Raw genomic sequence first — 27,947 nt, 5'->3', positions numbered from 1 at the left:
ACAATAAATCCTAAGAAGTTTTTGTTTGAAGAATATTTTGAAGTGAAATTTCATAAATGGATTAGTGTATTTTTACTAGTCAATCAATAATGGCTTCGTCTTGTCGCTTCAACCATGTTTTTGTTTCCTCCAGTATTCTTTTAAATTCTTGATAGTTGTTGTACTTCATTGTACTGCGCATGTCTTTGGTGTATTTTCTTCCCGATCTTCCTATTCTCATTTTCTGAAAATTACTTTTTTAAGTCCTGTAATAATAATATGCAACTGGAGAAAACTTTGATTACCCTTCATCATTACTGCCAGTGAAAGTGTTCAACAACGGCACATATTTATTTCATTTTTAAAAAGGTAACTTTATGTGCCATGTGCTTATTATGTCTTACGATGAAAGAGTAATGGAACGGAGAAAAATTCTCTCCGGCGCCGGGATTTGAACCCGGGTTTTCAGCTCTACGTGCTGACGCTTTATCCACTAAGCCACACCGGATTCCACCCCGGCGTCGGAAGAATCGTCTCAGTATTAAGTTCCAACTCTTGGGTTCGGTACATTAAAATAATTTACATGATATATATGATATGCGTAAATCACTTCGTGATTTAAGACGGCGCTTATTCCGTCGGATCCCGGCCAACTAGTCACTCATTACGAGTGCACCTCAGCACATGTGTGGACTTCGGTTCTAGGTTCATAGATATCTATGACGTAGTGCAGAGGGCGGCCATTAGAGGGAACCCAAGAGTTGGAACTTAATACTGAGACGATTCTTCCGACGCCGGGGTGGAATCCGGTGTGGCTTAGTGGATAAAGCGTCAGCACGTAGAGCTGAAAACCCGGGTTCAAATCCCGGCGCCGGAATTTTTCTCCGTTCCATTACTCTTTCATCGTATGATGACGCAGAATATCTGCATGGAAATATCTTATTTACTTCGGTACATTAAAATAATATATATTATTATGTCTTGTTATAATAATGGACTACAAACGTTTTTATCTTAACAGACATTAAAATAGCGTGCATTCAAATTCATATAACTATTCAAAATATTCTCAATCAGCCATCGGCGTGGCTCAGTCAGTTAAGGCGCTAGCCTGCCGGTCTGAAGTTGCGCTCGGGCGCGGGTTCGATCCCCGGTTGGGTTGATTACCTGGTTGGGTTTTTCAGAGGTTTTCCCCAACCGTAAGGTGAATGCCAGCTGATCTATGGCGAATCCTCGGCCTCATCTCGCCAAATAACATCTCGCTATCACCAATCCCATCGACGCAAAATAACCTAGTAGTTGATACAGCGTTGTTAAAAAAATCAACAAAAAAAATAAAAAAATATTCTCAATCAAGGGTAGAAGAACCGAAAGTGTTACAAATAGTCCGAAACATCTGACCAGAAAGTAATATATTCCACTGTAGGCCTATATAAAAATTAATTGACAACGAGAGCACCGTACCACGTAGCAAAAATTAGGTCATTTACATATGCGGAGATTGTTAAGGAGTGCCTTCTAGCTGCATGTGATACCGTCATTTCCCATAACTATGGTCCTGGAACACAACTATGGTCCATTCAAATTTTGTACTCCATAACGTAGTACTACAGTCTAGTATATACAGTTACGAAACTTGAGTTTTGAGGGTGCTAGGAACAATAGACTGTGCAGGTACTATTTCGCATTGTCTGTGATGAGGCGATAGTAGCGATCTTAGTGGTTAGCCAACTATTTATGGATGCATATCTTGATCTTCGTGACTATATATATACTAGACTGTGGTAGTACCTCGTTTATCTATATTTTTGCTGTACTGTAGTTTGAAGTCAGGCCACTGCAGCTGTCTACGAACGGTCTATGTTACTTCTACAATGTTCTTTGAATAGTTGTATCGTGGACCATAGTTATGGGAAATGACGGTACTTCATTTTCTAAATTTCCAAATTTAAAACAGACTGCAGGAGAAATAAAACAACAAATCAACCTCCTTGTTTTAATGTAATAATAATAATAATAATAATAATAATAATAATACTTACTTACTTACAAATGGCTTTTAAGGAACCCGAAGGTTCATTGCCGCCCTCACATAAGCCCGCCATCGGTCCCTATCCTGTGCAAGATTAATCCAGTCTCTATCATCATACCTCACCTCCTTCAAATCCATTTTAATATTATCCTCCCATCTACGTCTCGGCCTCCCTAAAGGTTTTTTTTCCTCGGTCTCCCAACTAACACTCTATATGCATTTCTGGATTCACCCATACGTGCTACATGCCCTGCCCATCTCAAACGTCTGGATTTTAAGTTCCTAATTATGTCAGGAGAAGAATACAATGCGTGCAGTTCTGTGTTGTGTAACTTTCTCCATTCTCCTGTAACTTCATCCCCCAAATATTTTCCTAAGCACCTTATTCTCAAACACCCTTAACCTATGTTCCTCTCTCAGAGTGAGAGTCCAAGTTTCACAACCATATAGAACAACCGGTAATATAACTCAAGATGTGATCTATTTGGTTGTGTGTCAATTCATCTGGAGAAGTCCAAGTATATTTATGTATATCCTTATGGGGGAATGTTGTACTTTTGACAAATAAATTTTTCGATGTGGCAAAGTTGACTAATCTAACTCCATTGTCACTACTAATTGCGTGTAGGCTCTCTTTTCCAATAGTTGGTCTAAAAATATCATCCCGTCCTAATTTAGCGTTGAAATCCCCCAATAAAATTTTCATGTGATATCTAGGGAACTGATCAAGAGTCTGTTCCAGTTCCTCATAGAAGCTATCCTTTATATGGTCGTCTTTCTCTTCTGTAGGGGCTTGAGCATTTATAACTATGATGTCGCACCATCTACCCTTAAGTACTAAATATGATAACCTGTCACTGATAAATTCGACCTTTTTTACTGCTGATTTTATTCTTTTATGAACAAAGAATCCTGTTCCTAATTGGTGATTATCGTTTCCTTCCCCATAATACAACATGTAATCTCCTATTTGTGATATGCCATTCCCATCTAACCTAACCTCTTGTACTCCCACGAAGTCTATTCTATATCTGTATCTAGCTAGTTCTTTTGTTACTCCTGTTCTATAAAGACTAGTTACGTTCCAAGTGCCAAATCTCAAAACCTTATTCCTTTGCTGTGGTCGTGCCAGAGAATCAGTCCTATTCCGAGGCTTATTGCAGGGATTCGTAACAAGCTGTTTTTTTACGGTGATGGGTTGTTAGCCCTTCGCCCAACCCCCAAGCTGGAGGACCACCCCTTATCGGCTGTCCACGACTGCTTATTCAATATATTCCATATCTGGAGGCCGTCTCCTGTATCCGCAACCTGAGGACGCGCCATGCCGTGGTGATAGGGACCCACCATACATGGCATAATAATGATAATAGGCCTAATAATTTAATAATTAAAAATCCGCTCATTTTATTAAGCTTCAATACTGTAAAATGCGTTATAGCTCTCGGCAAATTGATGTTTCTTACTTTGGATTCTCCTATAAATTCTAGTGAGTGCCACTGATTTGGTCCCTCTTGCGCTCTGTCCTCCATTCTTGTGAGGACTTTTAACCATTATTAGATATACATATGCAGTGGCACTACCCGGTAAATTTCCACTTTCTTAACAGAAATCGAATTGAGATCGAATTATTACCAGACTTAATTCAATTGCCAGAACGCTGTGATGTGGTAACGACGTGTCTCGTAGTAGCGCTGACCTGTGGAACTCACACAGCGGTATGAATCAAAGCGCTGCCAAGTATCGGTTCATTAGAGTCTCGTTATAGCCAGGTGTCTACTAATCTGCACATCTTTGCTATTGACGTCATTTGACTGGCGGCGATTTGAATTGGGAACGAGTTAAACGTGTAAGGAGAACAATGCGTACAGCAATGATCGGTCTTCCATACAAATGAATTCTGACCTTCAGTATGAAGTACATAGACTGCCAGTGCAGAGGAGTCCAAACTCTGTGGCTTGGAAGACGATCAAAATGCGTCGTGTTTATCATTCTTTGTAGTAGTTGCATTGGCATTTGTGTTAAAGTATCAATTGTGTCAGTATGACAGTTCGTCCTTCTAGTTGTTTGTCTCTACATACCAACTTCTTTCCTGGTTCCCAGTTAAATTCTTACACCTAAAACAAAAGACTGTGCATTTCTTCTAGGTTATGATGATACCTTAATTTTGGAGGTTGTAAACAAAAGCGGCCATTTCCATCTAAAACAAAAAATGAGTTTTTTACGGTCTCGGTAAGTTTAGAGAGACATCTTTCTGAATATGTTTTTTCCCCCCCTTGTTAGGAGGGAAGGAGGAAACATCACACGCACTACGACCTGAGGTCTATTGAACACCCTCACTGTTTTTATTGTAACTCGGTCATTTCAATGAGAAAAGGTATGGTAAAATCAGTATTTTTAATCAAAACCGGATTATTCCATATCGCACTAATGACAATACACTTCCGGTCAAAAGTTTTCGATCACCTATCACAAATATGGATTTGTGGTTAAAACAGGGATTTAGTTTAGAATATTCTATAATATCATAATGCTAGAGAGAGAAAATATTTATTTTGTTGGTCTATTTAGTTTTTCCGATGTGTTTGTACATTGAAATAAAGTATATAGTTGTTTTCATAGCTGATCGTAAACTTTTGATCGGTAGTGTATTTTCATTGTCTTTTTTTGTATAAAAAACGGATATTTCCAACATTCTGTCAGTGTTGTAATTACCAATCCATTAAAAATCGGTTATTTCCACTTCTATGTGCAAGAGTGATAATACCTTATTGCTAATTGAAATTATTGTAAATGTGTTATAAATTAATATGTTAATTTTTCCATGATAGAGTAGAATGAAAGTGAAGGATATCTAGGAAGATAAGCTATTCAATTCATATTTTAATTTTCATGCACTGTGCATTCACATAGTTGAGTTAAATGTTTTTAAATTGAAATTATTGTAAACGTGTTACGGTACGGGTGATTATGTAGTAAGCACTGGCCAGGCCGCTATCTTCCCACAATAGAGATCCTGGGCACATTTTTTCCCGTTAGAGTATAAAGGGACTCACAATATGCCAGTCATAAGAAAATTTTCAAAATATAGTTAAAATATAATATGTATATATTTGGTAATGTAAGCCTATGTGCTCTAGGTCACTATTGCTGGAAGATTGCCTGGCCGATGCTTACTACATAATTGCCATCTAATGTTACATTTGTTACTCCATGATATAGCTGATGTAAGCGTATGTTTTACTGTTATAAATGTAAAATAGCTTTTTTCGAACGAAAGTGAACATTTCCTTCATATTTCCAAACAAACCGGACATTTCCAAAATATTTTTGTCTGTAAAATGCATAGAAAATGACTTAAATAGTGATTATTGACACCATTAGAACAACGGACTTAACATTCACGAAACAAAATTGTCGTTCATTTTGGGGTAAAGTGAAGGTTCGATATAGTTTTTTTCTACTTTCTGAAAAAAAAATACTATTTTGTGAATGACCGGTTTTGTTCCTGTTTTTTTTTTTTTTCTATTCGTGTATTCTCCTTGTCCAGTAATCTTTTAAACTACTATATTTGTATCTTCAGTCGTCTGAATTTGTTGCTACACAAACATACCTATTGATTTCAGTTTGGTTGGTGAAATTGTCATTTTATTTTTGCATTACACATTCGTGTGTAAGCATATTATATAATGTTCCTGTGCTGTTAATAGTATTTTGTCGTCAAATATCACTTTGTGTATTATGTCGTACTTTTCTTTGATAATTAAATTTCATGAGTTGTATTGATATTTAGTATTTTATTAAAAGGCCTGTACACATTAATTATTTATTTTCTTATTTGGCCTATATTTCAAAATATTTTAATTTCCCTATTTTCATATAGGCCTACTCATTTTGTTTATATTTAACTATATGTTAAATTATGTTTAACATATTTCAACAATTATTTTTATGTATTTCTCTTTTGCAGGTATGGAAACTTTATTGTGAGGCGTGATTTTGGTCATGTATCGACACACACGCTCTGTAGAGTCTTCAGAGGCGTCGAAATGTAAGCTCCTTTCTTTCCTTTAACTACAAAAATACGATAATTCTAGTTAGATATTTGGATCTATGTTAATAATCTGTTCTGCAAGTGAATATGTAAGAATTTGGGGGTGTATTTCTGTTTGTTTATATTAAAGCTTCTGGTTGAGTGGAAGAGAAGGCTTTATGGCCTTAACTCTGCCATTAGAAATAAATTTATTAAATGAACAAAATTAAAATTGTTTCGGAGTTAACACTATTGTTACCAGAAGCCTATTCTACTTCATAACTGATTCTGCTCTATTTGGTAAGTCTTTCTCAGATACTTGACATCCGATAAATGTAGTTACACTTTCTGTTAATACGGTAACGTCATTCATTACAGAAGGCGTTGGTTGACTGAAAGTATGTGTTTAAGTATTTTCGAATCCACCCAACCGTGATAAAACATAAAGCGGAAATAATTTATGTGGCACATTGAATTCATTTTTTAACATGAATGTAAAAGCTTAACGAAATATTGAACTTAATTTAAATTTAATAAGAAATAGTTATTCGTAAACAAATTGGGGTGATTAATAAATGCTGGGAGCATAAGGACAGAAATATTAATTTATCATGAATCCAATTTTCAGTAATGCCTTTATTTATTATTCAATAATAATAATAATAATAATAATAATAATAATAATAATAATAATAATAATGATAATAATAATAATAATAATAATACAAGGTACGTCCAGAAAGTAAGTTTCCCTGGGCCGTTTAGAGAAAACACAATTTCATGGAAAGATTTATTGGAACAGATACAGCAATTGTTGAGCTATTTTTCAGCATATTCCCCACCGGATTTGAGACACTTTTCATACCGTGGGATTTACTTTTGTACCCCTGTGTCGTAGAAGTCTATCGCCTGGGATCGGAACCAACGTGTGACAGCCGTCTGCACCTCTCTGTCACTGTGAAAATGCTGACCGGACAAGAATTTCTTGAGGTGTAAGAAAAGATGATAATCGCTGGGGGTGAGATAAGGGCTGTAGGGTGGATGTTGAACTACCTATCAGCGGAACTTCTGCAAATCTGTTGAGCGCCGAACTGTATGTGGCCGAGCGATTACCATCGCTTCTTACACTTCAAGAAATTTTCTGTCCGATCATCATTTTCACAGTAACAGAGAAGTGCAGACCATTGTCACACACTGGTTCCGATTCCAGGCAGACTTTTATGACATAGGTTACAAAAGTTCATCCTATGGTGTGACAAATGCCTCAATTCCGGTGTGAAGTATATTGAAAAATAGCTCAACAATGCTGTATCTGTTCCAATAAATATTTTCATGAAATTGTTTTCTTTCTCTAAATGGCACCAGGGAAACTTACTTTCCGGACACGCTTATTATTATTATTATTATTATTATTATCATTATTTAAATTTTCAAACAAATCATTGGCGTTATATTGATGTTTGAATCGTTTAGACTGTCAGTTTATTTATTGTATTGTCTTGAGACTAGGACTCTTGGAATGAGGAAGTAATAATATGAATTTTATTAAATAACAAGAAATCTCAGGCTTGATAAATTTAAGTGTGGGGAATATGAAGGCAGAAATGAAATGAAATGAAATATCAAACTTTTATTTCAAATCCCAAACATCCTTAAAATCCCAACCATGTTCACAATAACAATCACGAACAACATAAACGTTTCGCACAATTATAGGGATTCGATTAATCCCCTGTCACTCTTAGTTTATTTATTCTTCAGTTCGACATACTGCGACGTTCTAACTACACAGTTTTCGTTGTTATTTTAATCTTTAAAGCAACGAGTCCTACAATCTTTTCTTATAATCTTTCTGTGATACGACGTTGCGATGTTCACTTGATAATCTAGAAGGACGTATTTCTTACTGTTTTCTCTGTTCTATCTTTTCATGTCGACATCTAATTGATTTGTTCTTCCATTTATCCGTTTACATATGTGTAGATTATACATCAGTTTCTACTATTTTCTTTCTTTGTTTAGTTTGTTACATTTGGCAGTATTTTCACTTCAGCTCTTTTATATATAGTTTTTTACTATATAGTGTCAGCTCGGTTTCAGCCAAATAAAATATTAGAATAGGGCACACAACTGCCTTGAATATATTTTACGTTTGCGCCTAGATCATAATTATATAGATAGATAGGTCGGCCTTATAGGTTTTGAAGTTAACAACTTTTGTCAGGTTTGTTTTGAAGTTAACAACTTTTGTCAGGTTTACTACGCTGCCATCGAGTTGTTACATATGGAGTCACGTAATAATTCCCATTTGAATTGCATTAACGACTGTACTCCCATCTCATGTTCGTTTTCGGCGGACGGGTGGCGTTCCTGGTGGTTGTTCTCTTCAAAGTGCAGACGATTTTAACATAGCGATGACCTATCTGTTACATATTTGGTTTGCATTATAATTATCTTGATAATTTCAAAGCTCACCCTATATTAAAAATATCCTCGAAACATTGTGTATATAGTACGGAAGTAAATTCGACATGAAGTTACGTAGAAATTCCCAATGGAATTTCACGGATGATAAAAGAGAATTATGCATTGTTGGGCCTTTAATTTAGGCCTAGAAATGCGCACGCCTATCTACAAGTTGTTGAATCTTGGTGAAACAAATTCAACGTCCCTTTACTTCATCTCGACATGAGACAAAATTCGACACGTGTACAGAATCATCTGCAACGTGGCATTGAATGTAAATGACGTGGGTGTTGCCTACTACGTCGTCACGGCACGTGGGCACGAGCGGCTAAGGTTAAAGGATGATGCTCCACCTCGATATTGTATTTTCACCGCAAGTCGGTGTTATAGGAGATAATGTATCAAGGAATCGAGACTAGTACTGATAAATATAATTTTTCGTTTATTAGAATCAACAATGTATAAACCTCTTTAGGTTTCCAGCTTCTCAACATTTAATTAAATGCATTCTACTCTGTTTTGTTAATGTGCTCTTAAAATTTACTTTGTAAATTCAGAAACGCTTTATGGAATTACTACTACAGTTTCTTCTTCTTCTTCTTCTTCTTCTTCTTCTTCTGTCCATCAAGGTTTAGACCTTCAGAGTCCGTTCCATGACTTCGATCTGATCTTACCAACTCTTCTCTGATCTTTCACACTTCTTCCTCTTGGAACATAATTAGAACTCTTTCTGGGATTTTTCTGTTATCAATTCGGTCTATATGAGAGTGACAGTGACAATGAAAGAAGAGGGAATTGGAGGAAAAAGAAGAGAAACAATTAAAATTTACGCGATTGCGCGTTTTTCCAAGAGAATGCGTGAGCTTCAAGCCTGTAGCCCACTTGTTTCACTCCAATTTTCACCGTTCCATTTGAAGGAACATCGGCGGAGTATATGATTTTTCCGATTTAATTTATGTATTTTTTTATGTCTGCAACCACATTAGTTGTAAATTTTATTTCATTTGTTATTAGTAAGGTTCGGATAAAGTAGTATCAGGATAGGCATCCTTGGTCCGTGCGTTTTGTTTACAAACATTAACTAGTTGTCGCGTGTCCCCCAACCGACAGTAGTGACGACGTATATAGTCCAGGTCAACTTACTTAATGCCGTTAGGGTGAAACCTAACCATTTTTCCCCCATTAGTACATAAGCTAGTGGATTATGGTGATTTTCTAATTTGCAGGTTGACTTTTCTTTTGCCAATTTCGTTTCGAATTTCGGTACTGAGAAATACTACAACTAGTAGTGATTTTGTAACTGTTATGTTGGCAGCAGTGACACAAGTTGTCAGTAGTTTAAATTCTGAAAATTCAAATTGTTCTAGATTTCTGAGCCTATTACTGGAACCTAGTAAAATTTGAACATACTAATAATTAATTAATATCAGTATTAATATTAATACAATATAATAATTACTGTATGTGTTGGTACAATTTCAAGATTAGAGTCAGGTAGGGTAAGTGTAAATAAATATAACATATTTCGTGTGATACATGCCCTTGAGTAATCGATAGAAATACCATTTCACATTTTAATTAATTTCTTTCTTTCGTGTTTAGACTTTTATCACAATAATGGAGTAAATATTGTAAAGCACACATTTCAAAGTGACATTCGTTTTCGGAATTCATACTAATAATTTCACGTGATCAAACAAAATACATTTTTAGGTTAAGTCTCGTGATTCGTAAACTGTTTAATGAAAGCAATGAATTTCATGTTGTCAGACAAAATACATTTTAATATTAGAGCATACACTAATCTACTAACTACTAAGATAATGTGCGAGAAGTCCTGAAGGTAAAATATACTCTTTCACAAATTATTGAACCTTTTAGAAAACACCTCTCCAACATAATGATGAGATTTGGTAAATAAGCAAGACATCGTTATTATTATTATTATTATTATTATTATTATTATTATTATTATAGTACATTGTGTTATTTTATCCTCTTTTAGTGATATCTAATATTAGTTGCCAATACTGAAGAGACGGCCAAATTAGTCCTATAGGAATTATTCTTACGTGATCCTCAGTATATTCAGTTTCCATCGGCTGTACTGTCCATTCACTAATGTTTTAGCTAGTGGCAGGGAGAGCTCTCTTTCCAGCAGGTAGAGTTTTAGTTAGTGGAATGGGATAGTGTTTACCTAGTCTGAAGCAAGTCAAAGCAAACCTATGCAGCTATACAGCCTATCCTGATACAGCTACTTTATCCGAACATTAGTTATTAGGAATTTGTTCTCTTGTAACCCTATTAAGGGTCAGATTAATCTCGTCTGTTGCGCCTCTAGCCTTTTTTCATCTTCCATCTTCAGAACTGAATGTCAGCATTGGTTTTGCTATGATTTTATTAAGTATTGTAAGCTGGACAAATTTTGACATGGTTTTACCAAAATTCCACCTAATAATTTAATTTGCTTCATTATATTAATTTACTTTATTATCTAGATATTCTAAATCTTCTTTAGTAAACATAGTACAGTTTACTCAAGTTCTAAAATTATAACTCGTTCTACCCATATTACGAATTTTCCTGTGACTTTCTTGGCTTTCAACTGTAAAGCAAATTCGGCTAATTTCGCAGTACGTCTAATTTCACAGTATCTCTTATATTAATTAGTTGTGGAGTTGTCCGTGTTCGTTTGAGCTTACAAAAAATACGGATAAATGCCAGAACACGTCGGGGATGTTTCATGCAGGAAGATCCTATTGCAACGCATTCTGGCGAAAGTTATACAACTTTCTGCTTTACTATAGTAGGTGTGTGTTTACTAAGATAGAGTGAGTGAATTTGCAGTGTTGTGTTACTGGACAGTATATCGTCGAGATATTCAGAACTGTAATTATCACATTATGATTAATGAATTCTCCACATTCTTATTCCTAATTGGTTAGTTCTTCTGGATTACCAGATTTTACCAGAGTTGTAGAAAAAACCATCCATGCGGTACCCTTGCTTGTTGTTTTATCTAATTTAGTTTTTTCGTAATATGTTTTTTCCAGTATTCAAAATTTCTTAACTATTATCCTCTAGTTGCCGGCAGAGCAGTTCGAGTGGCACGCAGATTCTAACTTCCTTTAAGAAGCGCTGTGGGCTAAGTATGCGCCAGCCAGAAAATCTGTCCTACCATAGAGCAGCAGCCTCAACTCACTCGAATTTGAACTATTTTATGATGTGCTAGAAAGGGTATGAGAAGGCAGAACTGAGTACCAAGCCTAATCTCATTTGGAATTTAGATGAAACAGGGGTTTCATTGGTTACCAAACCTAACAAAGTTGTGTCCCCGAAAGGCTTCAAACAACGGAGAGAAAGGAGAAACAACTTGTCTTGCCAGCGGAAGCAGATTTGGATTAGGCCTAAATAGATCTCACAATGTTTTTTTTTCCTACCTTTGGTGCAATGTTTAATGCAGTTATGTGTTAGATAAATTTATTAATTTACAATTAATATGCAAGCCTTTTTCTGTTACTAATGTTCATAATTCAGGCTCAGTTGTTTTATATTTATTGCCTAGTTTGTTAATGTGTGTTCAGTTCATGTGTATAAACATGTACTGAGATTACGTTAAAACATGTTTTGAGCTAAAAAGAGTATTCTTGAAAATTGCGTAAGTATTACTGCGAAATTTCCCGAGCAGTACTGCGAAGTTATACGAGTTCCTGAAACACACACTTATGATCTCATGTTTTAGATGGAGCTATTTCCCTGTTGAGATACACTTAGAAAATAAAAAAATATATATACTAACAAATACAATTATGTCTAGTGATTAACTGCTGCATGAAAGAAAATTTTTCAAGCTTTTTTGAGTATAACTATAGACAGAAAACCTTACTACTGCGAAATTAGCCCAGTTTGCCTTATTTTGCCTTGCATCGTCATTGCTTTAGTTTTGTTTATGAAGGTTTTCATTTCATATTTTCAATAGCCTATGCAATCCTTTAAATATTAGTAAAAATGCAACAATTTATTGGAAAATTTATCACATTTTTCAAGGTTTTCTAGTTTATTTCATGTTTCTTAAGAAATGAAGTAATGATTTTTTTTATCTGGAATGCAAGTCTGATGTATTTGCTGTGACATACGAACAGCTTGTCACGCGTCTGTCATTCTGCACGCCATGTTACTAGGTCGACGTGCCTCTTATTGCGTTTGTTTTGAGAGTTGGTGTTGTAATAATAATCTCTTATCTTTCACGTAATATCTGGATATGAACAGTTTACTAGTAAACAAGGAGATATGTTTATTTCGCAGATATGATTATCTTGATCATTTAGGTCAATTGAGAGGGTTAGCCAGAAAATATGAACTGTTTTATTGTAAAGAATGAAAGGGGAAAAATATCAAACTTTTTCATTACATTAATACTTAAGAAGGAAGTGTCGCAAGACTTTGAATGTCTCATTGTATGCTTTCCTTATGTCAGTCTAATCATTTCCTTGCTACAGATTACACTTCATCATAACTCTCCAAGCGTCTTATGCCCAAAAATTCCTTTTCAACAGATTAAAATCTGTGACGGGCTTCTGAAAACCTCATAAGCAGCTCGAGTTTTGACTACAGATTTAATACCCTCATATTTTCAACTGTTCACTAAAATTATTTAAGAAGAACGGTAGGCTAAAATGCAAAGTTTCAGAAAATCATTAATATCTCCTAATGTGTGGCACTTAGCTCTATGATACTAATTTTTAATATTGTGGTAAATGGTCTGTGATTTTTTCTCATTTTTTATGCATCCAGTTTTAATTTAAAAAATCATGCATTACTATGCATATGTACCTTTTTTTATGGAAACTTCTTAATGAAACAACCTGAATTTTTTCAGCTTAATAAGAAAACACAAATATAACATTTTATGCTGAGATTTTTTCGTTTTCCTCTCCTTTTGGTATTATAAAATTTTAAATTTTGATAAACAAAATAATTACTTATAAATATGTCTTCTTTTTAATGTAAAAAAATAATAAAAGAGAGCATACTTCACAATTCTTTTGCGTGATAAAGACAGCATGCAAAGTTTCATCCAATTACCTCAAATAGTTGCCAAGAAAAAGGTAAATAAGTATTGAAAAATTTAAGTTATGGGGAAAATGCAGACGAAGTTAAACGTACTCTCAGTACCTACCTTAAGCTCTTTATACGCCTAAAAATTATTCATATACGTAATCAGGGCCGAATTGGCCCTCAAATTTTGAGGGAAGGCTCTTGAAACTATGTACTGTTAATTGCAACAATAGTTTTTTTGTGATTTTTTACCATTTTGACGTACATCTCCCCCTAAACGTGTTTACAGGCGAAAGATTCATGAAAGGTGATCAGAAATAAAAACTATGATACGGAATTGATTAAAATGGACAGTTAGCATTCTTCTACTGTTAATGGTGATGGTGGTGGTTGATCAATGACGTTTTTAACTTCAAAAGTTATTCGCTGAAATGAAATTTGGACAAGAAATGACTTATAAAATTTGATTTGTTCCCTCTCTCAGGAATTGGTTTCTTTGACATACCGTAAACCTACAACACGGGACGTACAGCTTTACTTGTATCCCAGAAGGAGACATGCTGATGATGTCATCACCCTTAAATCTGTTACCCGCGGCCGCGTTTGAACTCGCGAACCTCCGATGATCAGCAATGACCGAGGACAGCGTCTATGATAAATTATATCTCCTTTAGATGCCATGAAGGCTCGTGTAGGGCATGAAGGTAGATTTCTATGCTTTCAGGACCTCAGCACAAAAATAAACTGATGTCAATAATATACTGCGACCGTCTTTTCAGTTCAATTTGAAAGAAATGTGAGTGAACCTTGGGACCGTTCTGGAAGTTTGACAAGTATATCTTCTTGGCACCACCAGGAATTACACTTCTATAATCAGATTAAAATACTGTACTAGGTAGTACTTGTGACACACTATAGAGTCGGCCCAGCTGTTCTCCAGTCTTGAGGCAGCACCGTCGCATTCAATGTGCCATCTCTCACAACTCGAATTTATTCCCCTTTTACCGCTTTCTGCAGCCCGTTCGCAATACCCACTCCGCCTTTCGAAATCGCCGAAAACCATCTTTATTTGTGAGACAAACAGCAATAGATGTTATTGCCTGGAAAATGGATGGAAACAGGAATGGATGTTACTACCTGTGTATGGATGAGATAAATATGAAAGTGGAGAGAGAACTTGTTCTATTCCTGAATGGGAATCTTTATTTTTTGGGCGAAAAGCAAATTCCAAAATATAGAACAGAGGAGAAACCTGTTAAGTAATAATGTAACAAAGACGTTTTTCGATTTTCTCTCCTTACTTTTACAACTGATCTGTTCTTACATAAAAGAGTCCTTGTAAGTTCAGTTTTTTATGAACTGATCTATACAGAATAATTTAAACAGCAAAAATAAATTACTATAAACCAAGACCAAAGACAACTGCATACACTTTTTATGCCGAGGGAAGAACACAACCATTAACACTTTATAAACATAACTAACATAGTTGAAATTAATGTAACTACTGAAGGAGAAACCATAAGTAATGTCATTAATTTCAAGAAGTTATTATATGAGATATTTGAAGCAAAATAGTTGAATATAATTTTGATTGTTTTTGCTTCCTTTTCGAGATAAAAATTGTTTTATATGAAACATTTGCTTGTTTTGGGAAAATCATTGATTTAATTCCCAATGTGCCGAGTCAATTTAAGAGAGCAGTGTATTATGATAATAAATGACTGAAATAATTTTAGATTTGTCCTTTAAATATGCAGAAATATGATCCGAACAAATGTAACTTTTCGTTCTGCAAATACATTTTACAATGTAACATTTGTTCGGATCAAATTTCGGCACATTTAAAGGAAAAAATTAAAATTATTTCAGTCATTTATTATCATAATACACTTCTCTCTTAAATTGACTGAGAATTTTGAATATTAAATCATGGGTTTCCCAAACACGTTACGTAATGTTTCATATAAAGCCATTTTTATCTAGAAAAGAAAGCAAAAAACGAGCAATATTGTATTAAACTTCATTGTTTGAAATGTCTCAAAGAATAATCTCCAGAAATTAGTGAAATTATTTATGGTTCACTCTGTGTAAATTGAGTGGTAAGATTAACTAAACTTCTATGGTACGTGCTAAGGATTTAGTCTGTGGACGTGTATGGTATGTTTACACGGCACAGTATTGTTTTTGTGTTAATTATAACCGAAATAGCTTTGTCTCATAACAGTTACCGGTCTGTTGCTCTGAGTCATGTTTCCTAAATGTATGATTAACTGTGTGTCATGTAATTCTTTGCTACATATTTTTATAAAAGTATGAATTATACTTCCTCACTTAGAATAGACATTGATCTCCGTGTGCCAGTGACTGATGACTGTATTTTAAGACTCATAGTAGCCTCTGTACGGATTAGTCACGTTTTGTCACATGGATAATCTTACAAAGATTTCGCTTGTCAACCTCATCTTCCTTCCGGTATGTACTGTGCAATGTCCACCATATCCTACCGTTCATTTTATAAAACAATATAGTTTCATAAAATTGTTTAATCTTCGAAGAGAAAAAGGAATTGGTTAGATCACTGGCTGAAAAGAAACTGCCTACTGAAGAATTCACTGGAAGGAATGGTAAACGGAAAAAGAGTTCGGAGCAGAAGAAGATATCAGATGATAAACGACATTAAGATCAGAAATATATATAACTTAGTGTTCGTTGGAGGAAAACACCTTTGGGGAAGCCAAGGCATATATAGGAGGATAATATCAAAATGGATTTGAAGAAGATGGGATATGGTGCTGGGAGCTGGACTAATCTTGCTCAGGATAGGGATCGATAGCGGGCTTATGTGAGGGCGTTAATGAACCTCCAGGTTCCTTAAAAGCCATAAGTAAGTAAGACCGTTTCAGGCTGTTTCGGGCCATCTTTTTTGGTCACTTTTCATTTTTGGTACTAGGTCATTTAGGTAAATAAGACATTTCGGACCCACGAAATTTTTGGTACAGCATTTTCGGTACTAGGCCATTTCCGTACCTTAAATTTCTCGGTACAGCACTTCGGTCACTTGGGTCACTTTATGATTTCTGTCTTTGCTTTGTTTCAGTCGTGTTGCTTGGTCGTTGGTTATGAAATACATTTAATTTAAATTACATTTCCTCGCAAGGGAAAAACAATTTGCAAAATGTAATAAAATTTCTGAGTAGAAGTAAAATCATTTCCTAGGAACGGAAAAAACTGTTAAAAAAATACATTCAAGAACCAGGAGCAAATCGTGTGCATTCTAGAAAGATACGAGGACTACAACATCAGAGAACAGTTGGATATATATTTAAGGACACTGTCCTACAAACTGAAGGTCAACCTCAGTGAGCGCGCGGCTGATAGTTGGTTGGTGATCCGTTTATTTATTTATTTATTTATTTATTTATTTATTTATTTATTTATTTATTTATTTATTTATTTATTTATTTATTCTGGTAGTGCTAGTAAAGAGAAAGAAACGGAATAGTTATTCATTCCATTTCATTATATTTTGAGGGTATAATGACTGAAATATGTACCAATATGCCACAAGTACTCAAAAAGTCATTACCAATATTTAGTGACCCAAAGATACCAATGACCGAAAAAGCGAGGCCTAAGTGTGAGGTACCCATGTATCTGTTACCTATCTGTCTGTTTACCGAAAATGTGGGACCGAAACAGCCGCTAATCAGTGACATTAAGGTGTAGAATCATATGCGGAGACAAGTAGGAAGACAGAAAATAGGAAAGATTGGAGAATACTGGTTTACTGAAAGACTTGCTATTTAGCAGAACACTTTGCATGTATACTGTCATAGAAATCCGAACTCTGTTAATGACGAAAAACAGTTTATTATTTACAGACTTCTTGTATAAATAACCACAAACTGTCGTATACGCATGTTGAATTAAATGGTCGTAGAATAAGCCGAGAAACTTATATTTACATTCTTTAATAAGTTATTAAATCGGAAATTATCTACATATTTCAATAAGAAACTTGTTCGGTTATCATTAATATATCAAGTTAGTTCTACACATCAGACTTTATTTTAAAACCTTTTTACACAATTTTAGTACAGTATGTAATTTATAAAAATATAATTCAAATTGTTTCTCTACCGAAGTGAGATATTATTTTAAAATTCATAGTAAAATTATTTTAAAATTTTAAAATTTTACTCTTATCAATTGTAGCCTATCTGAAATTGAGTGATTTGTTCACCCCTTAATGGCTAGATGTCGTGGGTACGTGACGCATACATAGAATGACTGTGTGCGTCACAAAGAGCTCGGTCACTTCTATTGCCTATTGTAATTATTTCATGCTTATATATGTAAAGCTGTATGGGCTATTTTGACGTATTAATGCGAGCCAGACCTGAAAATTTTAATCATAAGGAGAGATCAGCTCGTGCGCACATGTGTAGCTCCACATTACAAGCATTCCAAGTTCACACCGCATCGACTTACAAAATGTCAATGACGTCAAACCCTTTCGAAGAACTGTCTGACAGGTAATGGAAACCATGCACAATCCATAGTGCGCAATAGAATGTCATTTGTTTGAACAAACCAACAACGTACAATCAAACATCTTCATTTTCCTCTAAGGTTAAATTAATATATTTTCTAATTCAGCTAACAAGCAAACGTTCTGATGAAGGCAGATATAGTTACATTTTTTCCTTCCACGTTAATAATGTAAAATGATGTGCTTATACAAATTTTGGCGACTCGACCGCAATTACGAGACTGTCCAGAAAGTGATTTTCCTTGGGGCCGTTTACAGAAAATAAGCACATATGCATGGAAAGATTTATTGAAAAAGACAGAGAAATTGTTGCACTATTTGTCAACCTATCCCCCACTGGAATTGAGACATTTGTCATACCATGGGATCAATTTTTCTATCCTTGTGTCGTAGACGTCAACCACCTGGGATCGGAACCAGCGTTTGAACGTCTCTTTTGATCACATGATATAACGAATGTCTCAATTCCGGTGGGGAATATGTTGAAAAATAGCTCAACAATTGCTGTGTCTGTTCCAATAATTTTTCCAATGAAATTGTGTTTTCTTTCTGTTAACGGCCCCAAGTGAACTTATTTTTTACGGCCCTCATAATTGCAGCCGAGTGGCCAAAATTTGGTATAAGCACTTCTGTTGACATTATTAACATGGTGAAAAAAAATTAACATTTTTACCTGCCCCCATCAGGATGTTTGCTTGTAAGCGAAATTTAGTAATTATTTCTTTAATCATTCATTCATTCATTCTGTTCTGCCCAACTTTCTCCACTCTTTCTTATTTTCTGCCTTATGCTTTGTCTCCGCATATGATCCATATAGCTTAATGTCGTCTATCATCTGATAACTTCTTCTGCCCCAAACTCTTCTTCTCCTGTTCACCATTCCTTTCAGTGCATCCTTCAGTAGGCAGTTTCTTCTCAGCCAGTGACTCAACTAATTCCTTTTTCTTTTCCTGATCAGTTTCAGCATCATTCTTTCTTCACCCACGTGTTTCCAACACAGCTTGATTTCTTATTCTGTCTGTCCATTTCACACTCTCCATTCTTCTCCATATCCACATTTCAAATTATTCTAGTCGCTTCTCTTCACTTTGTCGTAATGTCCATGTTTCTGCCCCATACAATGCCATACTCCACACAAAGTATACTTCACTAGTCTCTTCCTTAGTTGTTTTTCCAGAGGTCCGCAGAAGATTCTCCCTTTTCTATTAAAAGCTTTCTTGGCCATTGCTATCCTTCTTTTGACTTCCTGACAGCAGTTCATGTTACTTATAATATACCCAAGTATTTGAAGCTGTCCACTTGCTCTACTGCCTCATTTAATATTCGCAAGTTTATCTCCTTTATTTTTGTTCAGACAACCATTGTTTTCGTCTTGTTTGCATTTATCTTCATTCTATATTGCTCAGTTGTTATTTAGCTCCAGTAGCATATCCCTTAGTATCGTCTCCTCTTCTGTTAACAACTCCATATCATCAGCAAATCTTATGCATTTTATTCTTTTTCCTCCTACTATAACTCCCCCATGTTCTGAAAACAGTTCTTCACTAAATTCTCCAAGTAGATGTTGCACAGAGTAGGTGATAAAGGGTTATCCTCGACGTACTCCTCTCCCTATTTCACTTTCTTCGGACATTTCTTCTCCTATCCTGACTTTGACACGTTGTTTCATAAAAAGATTACTGAACAACCTTCTCTCTCTTTCCAAACCACACCAATATTCTTTAATTACTGTATATTGCATTTGTAACTGATATCATCAATAACTTCTCGGTTTAGGGCTTTTATTGACGTGTTGAAAAACTTAACCACACCAACTCCTCATACAATAGATCACTCTGCATCCTTTCGCCTTTTTTACTTCGTAACTTTAAATTTTGTGTGCAAATTCATTGAAGGACATTCTTTTTTAGATGTATATTCATTTGTTTTAATAAGTATTTGTTTTGGTTGAAATGTTTTCAATTACAGTTTCTTGTCCTATATCCTGATGAGTAGAGCCCGGATGTTTGGCAAAATATCTTTTTTTCTGGGTGGAAGTAAATCATTATTTGCACAGATGTAAATGTGTTTTGGAGTAAATCAAAGTAATAGGGCCGATTTTTGTTTTGCCTTTTTAAGTTGTTTCTTACTAATAAATGCCTTTCTTGGCATTTTAAAGCAATATTTCTTGTTTCTTTGCAAATTTTCTAATTAATTGTAATGTAATGTGTATGAAATTTAAATATTTGAAACAATGACTAACTTTACTAACAATCCAAAAGAAAAAATGTCTAAATTCAGCAAAACATTGAAAAATAACTTCATGCTTACGTTAGTGAATTTGGTCCCCAAGTGTTTTCAACCGGTGGAACAGTTTTGTTATGTAAGGTTTGTGAAAAGACAGTTAATCACGAAAAAAGTCTTTTATAAGTCAACATGTGTCACTTACGAAGTAAACATGAGAGTTATGTTGATATAATTTAAATTTATTACTAAAATATATTATGCCTTTTTAAAATTTATAATGCCTTTTTATTCAAAGATATATAATAAGCTTTAAACGAGAAAAATGAGACTGGAGCTTTTAAATAATAAAATATTACTATCATAATAAATAGCCTATATCTTGCCTGCAAGAGCAGTCACAAAACAGGGTAATATAGAGAAGTGAATGTTTTTGTTTATTACCCCAATGATATAATTTATGTAAGGTCATTGTTTTATTAAAATAACTAAGAAACAACTCAACTAATGTTGAGTCAATTTTCAGCGTAAGATCAAAATGTTCCCTTCTTTTGATAGGCTACTTGCCTGTCTTATCAAAAAGTGTCTTCATCTCATTTGAGGTCTTCCAGGGCTCCTATTTCCGATAGGGTAGTAAAGTTATCTCTTATCACCAGGGCTCGAAATGGACAGGAGCGGACCGGAACGCGTGAATTTCAAGAACTTTTTCGTTTCGTCTCGTAAAAAATGGCTATTGGCCGTTCCAGTTCGTTTTAATTAATGTATATGAAATATCAATACATTTTTTAATTAAGTGTGAATTAAATTATTGTTAAAATGCTGACAACGATACTGTCGGTACTGCTTTATTGTATTATATCATTCTTATAAGCTCTCGCTATGTGTAATACCAGAGCCTTCTTCAGTTACAAACCGGAGCCATACGTCGGCAACACTGTAATTAACTGTCAACCGGAGGCCTACTTTCCAGAATACGTGTTTGTGCTAATGCCGATTTTCAATGTAAATTAATGTTACAATATAAGAGTGTGTCGAGGAAATTATGTTCGCGTTCGTACCAAACGTTAATTGTTGTTGTTAAATGAAAATATGACTGCAGTCGTTAGCAATTTTTGCGGTTATTATTAATGACAAAGTGATTGACAATTCTTCTAAATATTAAATATTGTATAAACTACATTTTTATAGTGGTTGTGGTTTGAGATGTATCAGAATTCTAGCCAAATTGTTGGGTCTCGCCTGCTATATCAATAAAATTACGCCGTTGATTTTCAAGTTCATTGTAAACAGCTGTTTTGTGATCCCATAAATGTTACAGTTTTGTTGAAGATTCGGAATGCCTGCTATAATGTCAGAACTACCTATAATTTGTAGGTGCATACACTCAATTTGTTGGTTTATTAATATTATTTCTTTCGCAATAAATTAGTTATAAACATGTTTCTTTTCACTTCCTATTTACAGGATTTAAAGTTCGCTGAGTTTACGCTAATTGGCACATACCTAATAAATAATGATGTGTTTTGTTACGTACCATGTAGAAGGTATGTTTCTTCATTTTTTCATAGATCTTTATATTTGGCCTAAATTTATTTACATCCTCATACTTTATTATAATATGTCAATAGTTCCCTCTGTTTACATTTTTATTTTATTGTATAATTTACATTCTTAGCTTGTTTTCTGTAGTTATATTTATATAAAATTATTCCGTATTTTAAAAAGTTTATAACAAATAATTTAGGATAACAGTATTGTTATGGTGATTCGCCAGGTTCAAACTAAAACCGGCTTCCTGGGCATCTGAAATATTTATAGAAAAGCACGACAGATAATCACATGAAATTAAAATGTAGGCCTATATGATATCCTAGACCTTTCACGTCAGAGGTGAAACAACATTAAGCGGCAAAACATTGTCAATTTACTAGTCACATAATGGTTAATTGATTGGAATAGGTATTGCGAAAGTACGTTATTTTATTTATTTTTGGTACAAGTAACATTTCCTTAAGTATTTATTTATTTCTTTTGCCTTGTACCATCAATAAAAACACGTATGCTTTTATTTTTTAAAGTTATAAGTGGCTGTATGCAAGTGCTTACGCCGTATTCTGAAACACAAATAAAATACGATTTCGATTTCCGTAATAAATTACGTACATCAATACACTGAATCTTGATCATATGCACTTAGTTTTGTATCAATTAATGTCGAAAATGTACATCTGACAACTAAATCAAAGCACTAAAACGTCAAACGTCATGCCTTTATTTCGCCTCCACCCGCCTCCACTCAGCGTTGCCAAACCTACCCATGCTCCGGCTTGTAACTGAAGAAGGCTCTGGTAATACTCTTGCGGCATGCCTTTGATAGACCTATGTTTGATTATGCATTGAGTATCGTTGAGGTTTCGAATAACAGCGCAGTGTTAATGAAATTAAAAGACCAGGACACAACATCACTTTATCACGATCATCTGTCATAGGCCACTGCTACGCAATGAGTCGAATTTATTATTGTTTGAAATGCGGCCTGAGTATCCATTTCAAGAACTTTACGAAACAAAGGTTCCATTCATAAGGGTAAAGTCGGAAGTCATTTTATTTCGCTAGTAATAATACACGCTTCGAAGTAAATTAAGATGTGTGCATTTCATTCAATATGTTTTCTTCCGGCTGAATGAAGTGACTAACTTTCGAGGTTTCCATCTGTGTAAATATGTGTATGTATATATTTATTCACACTGCAAATGGGTAAATACTCGGTGGCAATGGTAACTAATTACACTCAATAATTACAATTAATGATAATACTAATAATAATAATAAATACTAATAATAATTAATAGTAATAATAATGAGCATAATAATAATAATAATAATAATAATAATAATAATAATAATAATGAGCATCCCAAATTAAATGAAGAAAGATCACTTAAAGAAAATTTCAAGTAAATCTAATTTGTATCTTAACCCTAAGTTCGAACTAAAACCCACGAGTATAATATGTGCATTTTAGCACAAGTACCTTTCAGCGCTATACTCATTTCGCTGTCAGCTTACTCACTGCACTGGAACTGCGACACATTTCACTGATACTATCCTGATTTCTCTAACACTTCAAAAAATTTCTCTGTTAAAATACTTTGTACTACCACTATAAGCTGTGATAAATGGTGAAAATTTGCGAACATATGTAATCAAATTGTTAAAATTAATTGATAGTATATGTACGAGTATATACAGGGCCGTAGTTAGACAATCTTCCACCCGAGGCAGTTTATATTTTGTCGCCCCCTTCTCTAATGGATTAATTGTAATGTAAACAGTCAACAAGGTCATTACTTCGAAAATTCTAGCAGTCATAAACAGAGTGCGAATTAAGATTTCTGATGAGGGGGGAATAGAGTCATAGATAGAGAATATCATACATAATAGTACATTATGCAACGAGCCTATAATGATAGTAATTAAGACGCGAAGATGTTTATGAAACGAGCGCAAGCGAGTTTCATAATTTTCATACGAGCGTCTTAATTACCATTATAGGCAAGTTTCATACGACTTTTTATGCTCGACCATATTTCTAACTTCAAATTATTCATAAGTTTTCATGTTATTCTTATGTAACTGGGGAGCGAACTGACCTTGTGCAATCTCGTAAATTGTGAGATGTGCGCAGACGCGAAAGTATTGATTTTTTCCGGGCAACGAATGTCGACGACCTTGATATAGGCCCCTAATCTAGAAAGTAAGATAAACGTTAAACTTGATATAACCTTGAAATTGAATTCGACATTGAAAAACGAGATGACAAATTGAATTTATTTGAATATTATTTACAATTAACGCTAATTATTATAGTAACAGAACATAAGCTTCTGCGACAGTATTGGATTTCCAGCCTGCGTGACGTTTCGCTGGTTGTCTTTCGATTGCATATCCGAGAGTAATCGAAAACCTGAACTTTAATGAATAGGTGTACTTTAATGACATGCATTAAAGGACTGCTACCAGGTGTATAATTACTACATTTCGGCATGGTCGAGCATAAAATTATTATCATCCTCATTCGATACGGCTCAACGCTTGGTCGCACTGAGTTGCTTGTCTTGTATCTTGATTATAATAATATTATATCCATGAGCAGGCTCAAGATAAGATGTGTAATTCCTATGTTATTGATTATTGTCAGCTTGACGCTGGTGATAATACATCAGTATTATTATATTTGCTTATTTTATACTGTACTTTATGAAGTACACCCGTATTAAAACAATTATATTTTCTGAGGGAGATAGAAGTTATCCCTGACAGGGATGTTAATATGAATTTAATGAGAGGAGGATAACTTTCCAACAGGGGGGAAATTCCCCCATCCCTCCCGTTAGTTCGCACCCTGGTCATAAATCATGTGTATAGTTTAAAACAAAGGGCTTCTGCTCTTGGAAGAATTGATTAAAAATTGACAATCATAGAGCATGACTTAAAAATGTTTCAAAAAAATTACCCCAAATGACATTTATATCTATGAAAATAATAATTTACTTCCACCCAGTAAAAAAGGTATTTTGCCAAACATCCGGGCTCTAGTCATTACTCTTCACGCTCAATTTTTATTGAAGAAGAAGTTCAGCAGAACTACCGGTAGCATTATCGAAGAATATTTTCTCATAATCTTTTGCTTGTTATGTTCCAAATATTTATTTAGGGCGTAATTCAGGCGTTCCTTATACACATTAGCCATTTATTTCTTTTAGAATCCTACTGGGAACTTCCCAGCAGGGACTCTATCAGCCGGTAAACCCCAAATTGTGAACATTACTGAATAACACTGGTTTCTGCAATTACTGTGATAAAGAAATTGGCAGTTGCGGTGGTGATACGAAATCGCGTAAAATTTTCCTCAGCACGTAAGACTCAGGCTTACATTAGTCACGTTTCAGTAGGACATTTTAGTCACCGCATTCTTACACATTTACATTGTGTGATTGTAATATCCAGTGTCAATTTCATTGTGCCATCATAACAAATGTACGTATTAGTATAACTATTTTATACATTAATAAGTCCGCTGCTGAGATACTCAAATGAGATACTATACAGCAGTCAGTTTTTTTTTTTCAAAAAATTTATTGTTGAAGTAATTACAGATAGCCAACCTCGGTGATCTAAGGGTTAGCGAAAGGGTCTAGTGTTCTGAGACTGTCCTTGGTCTTATGTTTGAGTCCCGCTTTGGCTGTTTACATTGCTAGATTACTTCAGACTCCTTTTTCAACTGTAAATCGAATTCCAGATAATCCAGCTTAAATCTTCGAACTCATCTATCCAAAATACTATCTTTCTGTCACCAGTTTCATCACACAACATAACTGTGCTGTTGACTAAAAATAATTAGAGAACCTTGGTTCCAGGATTAACATTGAATAACTTTAAATATAAAGTTTTGTACATTAAAACAACTTTACTTTGGCATTAACGTTTGTACTTACGTGTGTATTCGACATTTGTCTTTCTTCGTTTGAGTACATTGTTACTGGACTGCGAATTATTTTTATCTTCGCTATTCTTTCCCTATGAAGTCTTATATATTCTAGGTGACTGCTACCTGTAGACAAATTTATCTGTGCGTAACGTCACACGCTTACAGTTGTTAATGTTATTGCGTCATGCTCTCAGCATAGCAGTTGCATAAGCCAAACAAAAATGGTCCTAACTTCGAAACTGTAAGAGATGGACCAAAACGGATTCCATTATAGAAAAAATCGTATTTGTTAATGTATTTCACTCGCAATATGTCCTGATTAATCTTTTACAGCTTATCCGTAACAAGTGGTTCAATGCCTGTAAAATTAGGGAAAAGTATTGAATATTTTTGGATTATTGTCTAAACAATGTCCAATTTTATTTTGGAACTAAAATAAGCATCATTTTTCGATAGACCAGCCTTTATTCTTTCATTTACATACTACAACATGTTTTTATAAATACTCCCTACGTGGGTATTAAGTCAAAGACGCAGTTGCGTCAGTTAGTGAAAATCTGTTTGTTTCATCCTACTGACCCTTGAATAACAACATTATTTAATGTTAAAACAACCAGGTAACATGCCCAAGTAGGGTTCGAACTTACGCTCAAGCGCAGCTTCGGACAGGAAGTCCTACTGCACTGCTCATTCATGAGACCTTCGACTGATACTTATTATATAGGCCTACGGTATTTCTGTGAGCTAGAAGCCTGTTGGTCACTTCTTCCAATCCGGAGTATGCCAGATTCAAATAGAGACATTATATAATTTTGAACGGAGGCAGGATCAAAAAGGGAACGAAGTCAATCGGAACGGAGGGACGGAAACTTACGTACAACTTCCTAATTTTCAAACTCATACCGCCGTTCAAGGATTGTAATCATGATTTCTACGACATGAAAGTCACTTCCGCTAGGACTAGTACTTACTTAAAATGGCTTTTAAGGAACTCGCAGATTCATTGCCGCCCTCACATAAGCCCACCATCGGTCCCTATCCTGTGCAGGATTAATCCAGTCTTCATCATGATATCCCACCTCCCTCAAATCCATTTTAATATTACCCTCCCATATGTCTCCGCCTCCCCAAAGGTCTTTTTCTCTCCGGCCTCCCAACTAACACTCTATGGGCATCCATACGTGCTACATGCCCTGCCCATCTCAAACGTCTGGATTTAATGTTCCTAATTATGTCAGGTGAAGAATACAATGCGTGCAGTTCTGCGTTGCGAAACTTTCTCCTTTCCCCTGTAACTTCATCCCTCTTAGCCCCAAATATATTTCTAAGAACCTTATTCTCAAACACCCTTAATCTCTGTTCCTCTCTCAAAGTGAGAGGCCAAGTGTCAAATACAGAACAACCGGTAATATAATTGTTTTATAAATTCTAACTTTCAGATTTTTTGACAGTAGACTAGATGACAAAAGCTTCTCAGCCGAATAGTAACAGGCATTTCCCATATTTATTCTGCGTTTAATTTCCTCCTGAGTGTCATTTATATGTGTTACTGTTGCTCCAGGATATTTGAATTTTCCACCTTTTCGAAGGTTAAATCTCCAATTTTTACATTTCCATTTCGTAGAATATTCTGGTCACGAGACATAATCATATACTTTGTCTTTTGGGGATTTACTTCCAAACCTATCGCTTTACTTGCTTCAAGTAAAATTTCCGTGTTTTCCCTAATCGTTTGTGGATTTTCTCCTAACATATTCACGCCATCCGCATAGACAAGAAGCTGATGTAACCCGTTCATATCCAAACCCTCTGTGTTATACTGAACTTTCCTAATGGCATATTCTAGAGCGAAGTTAAAAAGTAAAGGTGATAGTGCATCTCCTTGCTTTATCCCGCAGTGAACTGGAAAAGCATCAGACAGAAGCTGGCCTTTACGAACTGTGCTGTACGTCTTCCGCTAGAAAAATCCCATAAAAGGATGAGTGCTCTTCATCGGGTAACCAAAAAACTTTGGGAATAAAATATTTTGTAAATGAAATTAAAGAAAATGGAATTAATTGTGTTAAAAAGGGCAGCTGTCTACATAATATGATTACAACTTTATTAACGCAAT

General features: G+C 34.9%; 1 protein-coding gene across 4 annotated transcripts in view; it reads left to right on the top strand.

Annotated features, from left to right (window-relative positions):
* The window catches only part of IP3K2 (Inositol 1,4,5-triphosphate kinase 2), an 851,156-nt gene that overhangs the window by 758,962 nt on the left and 64,247 nt on the right, over positions 1–27,947 (top strand). The window lies entirely within an intron of this gene.

This window comes from Periplaneta americana, chromosome 4, assembly GCF_040183065.1.
Source record: "Periplaneta americana isolate PAMFEO1 chromosome 4, P.americana_PAMFEO1_priV1, whole genome shotgun sequence".
In the NCBI taxonomy this organism is placed as follows: domain Eukaryota; kingdom Metazoa; phylum Arthropoda; class Insecta; order Blattodea; family Blattidae; genus Periplaneta; species Periplaneta americana.
The sequence above is the reverse complement of the archived record's forward strand: the minus strand, read 5'-3'. Positions and strand labels throughout refer to the sequence as shown.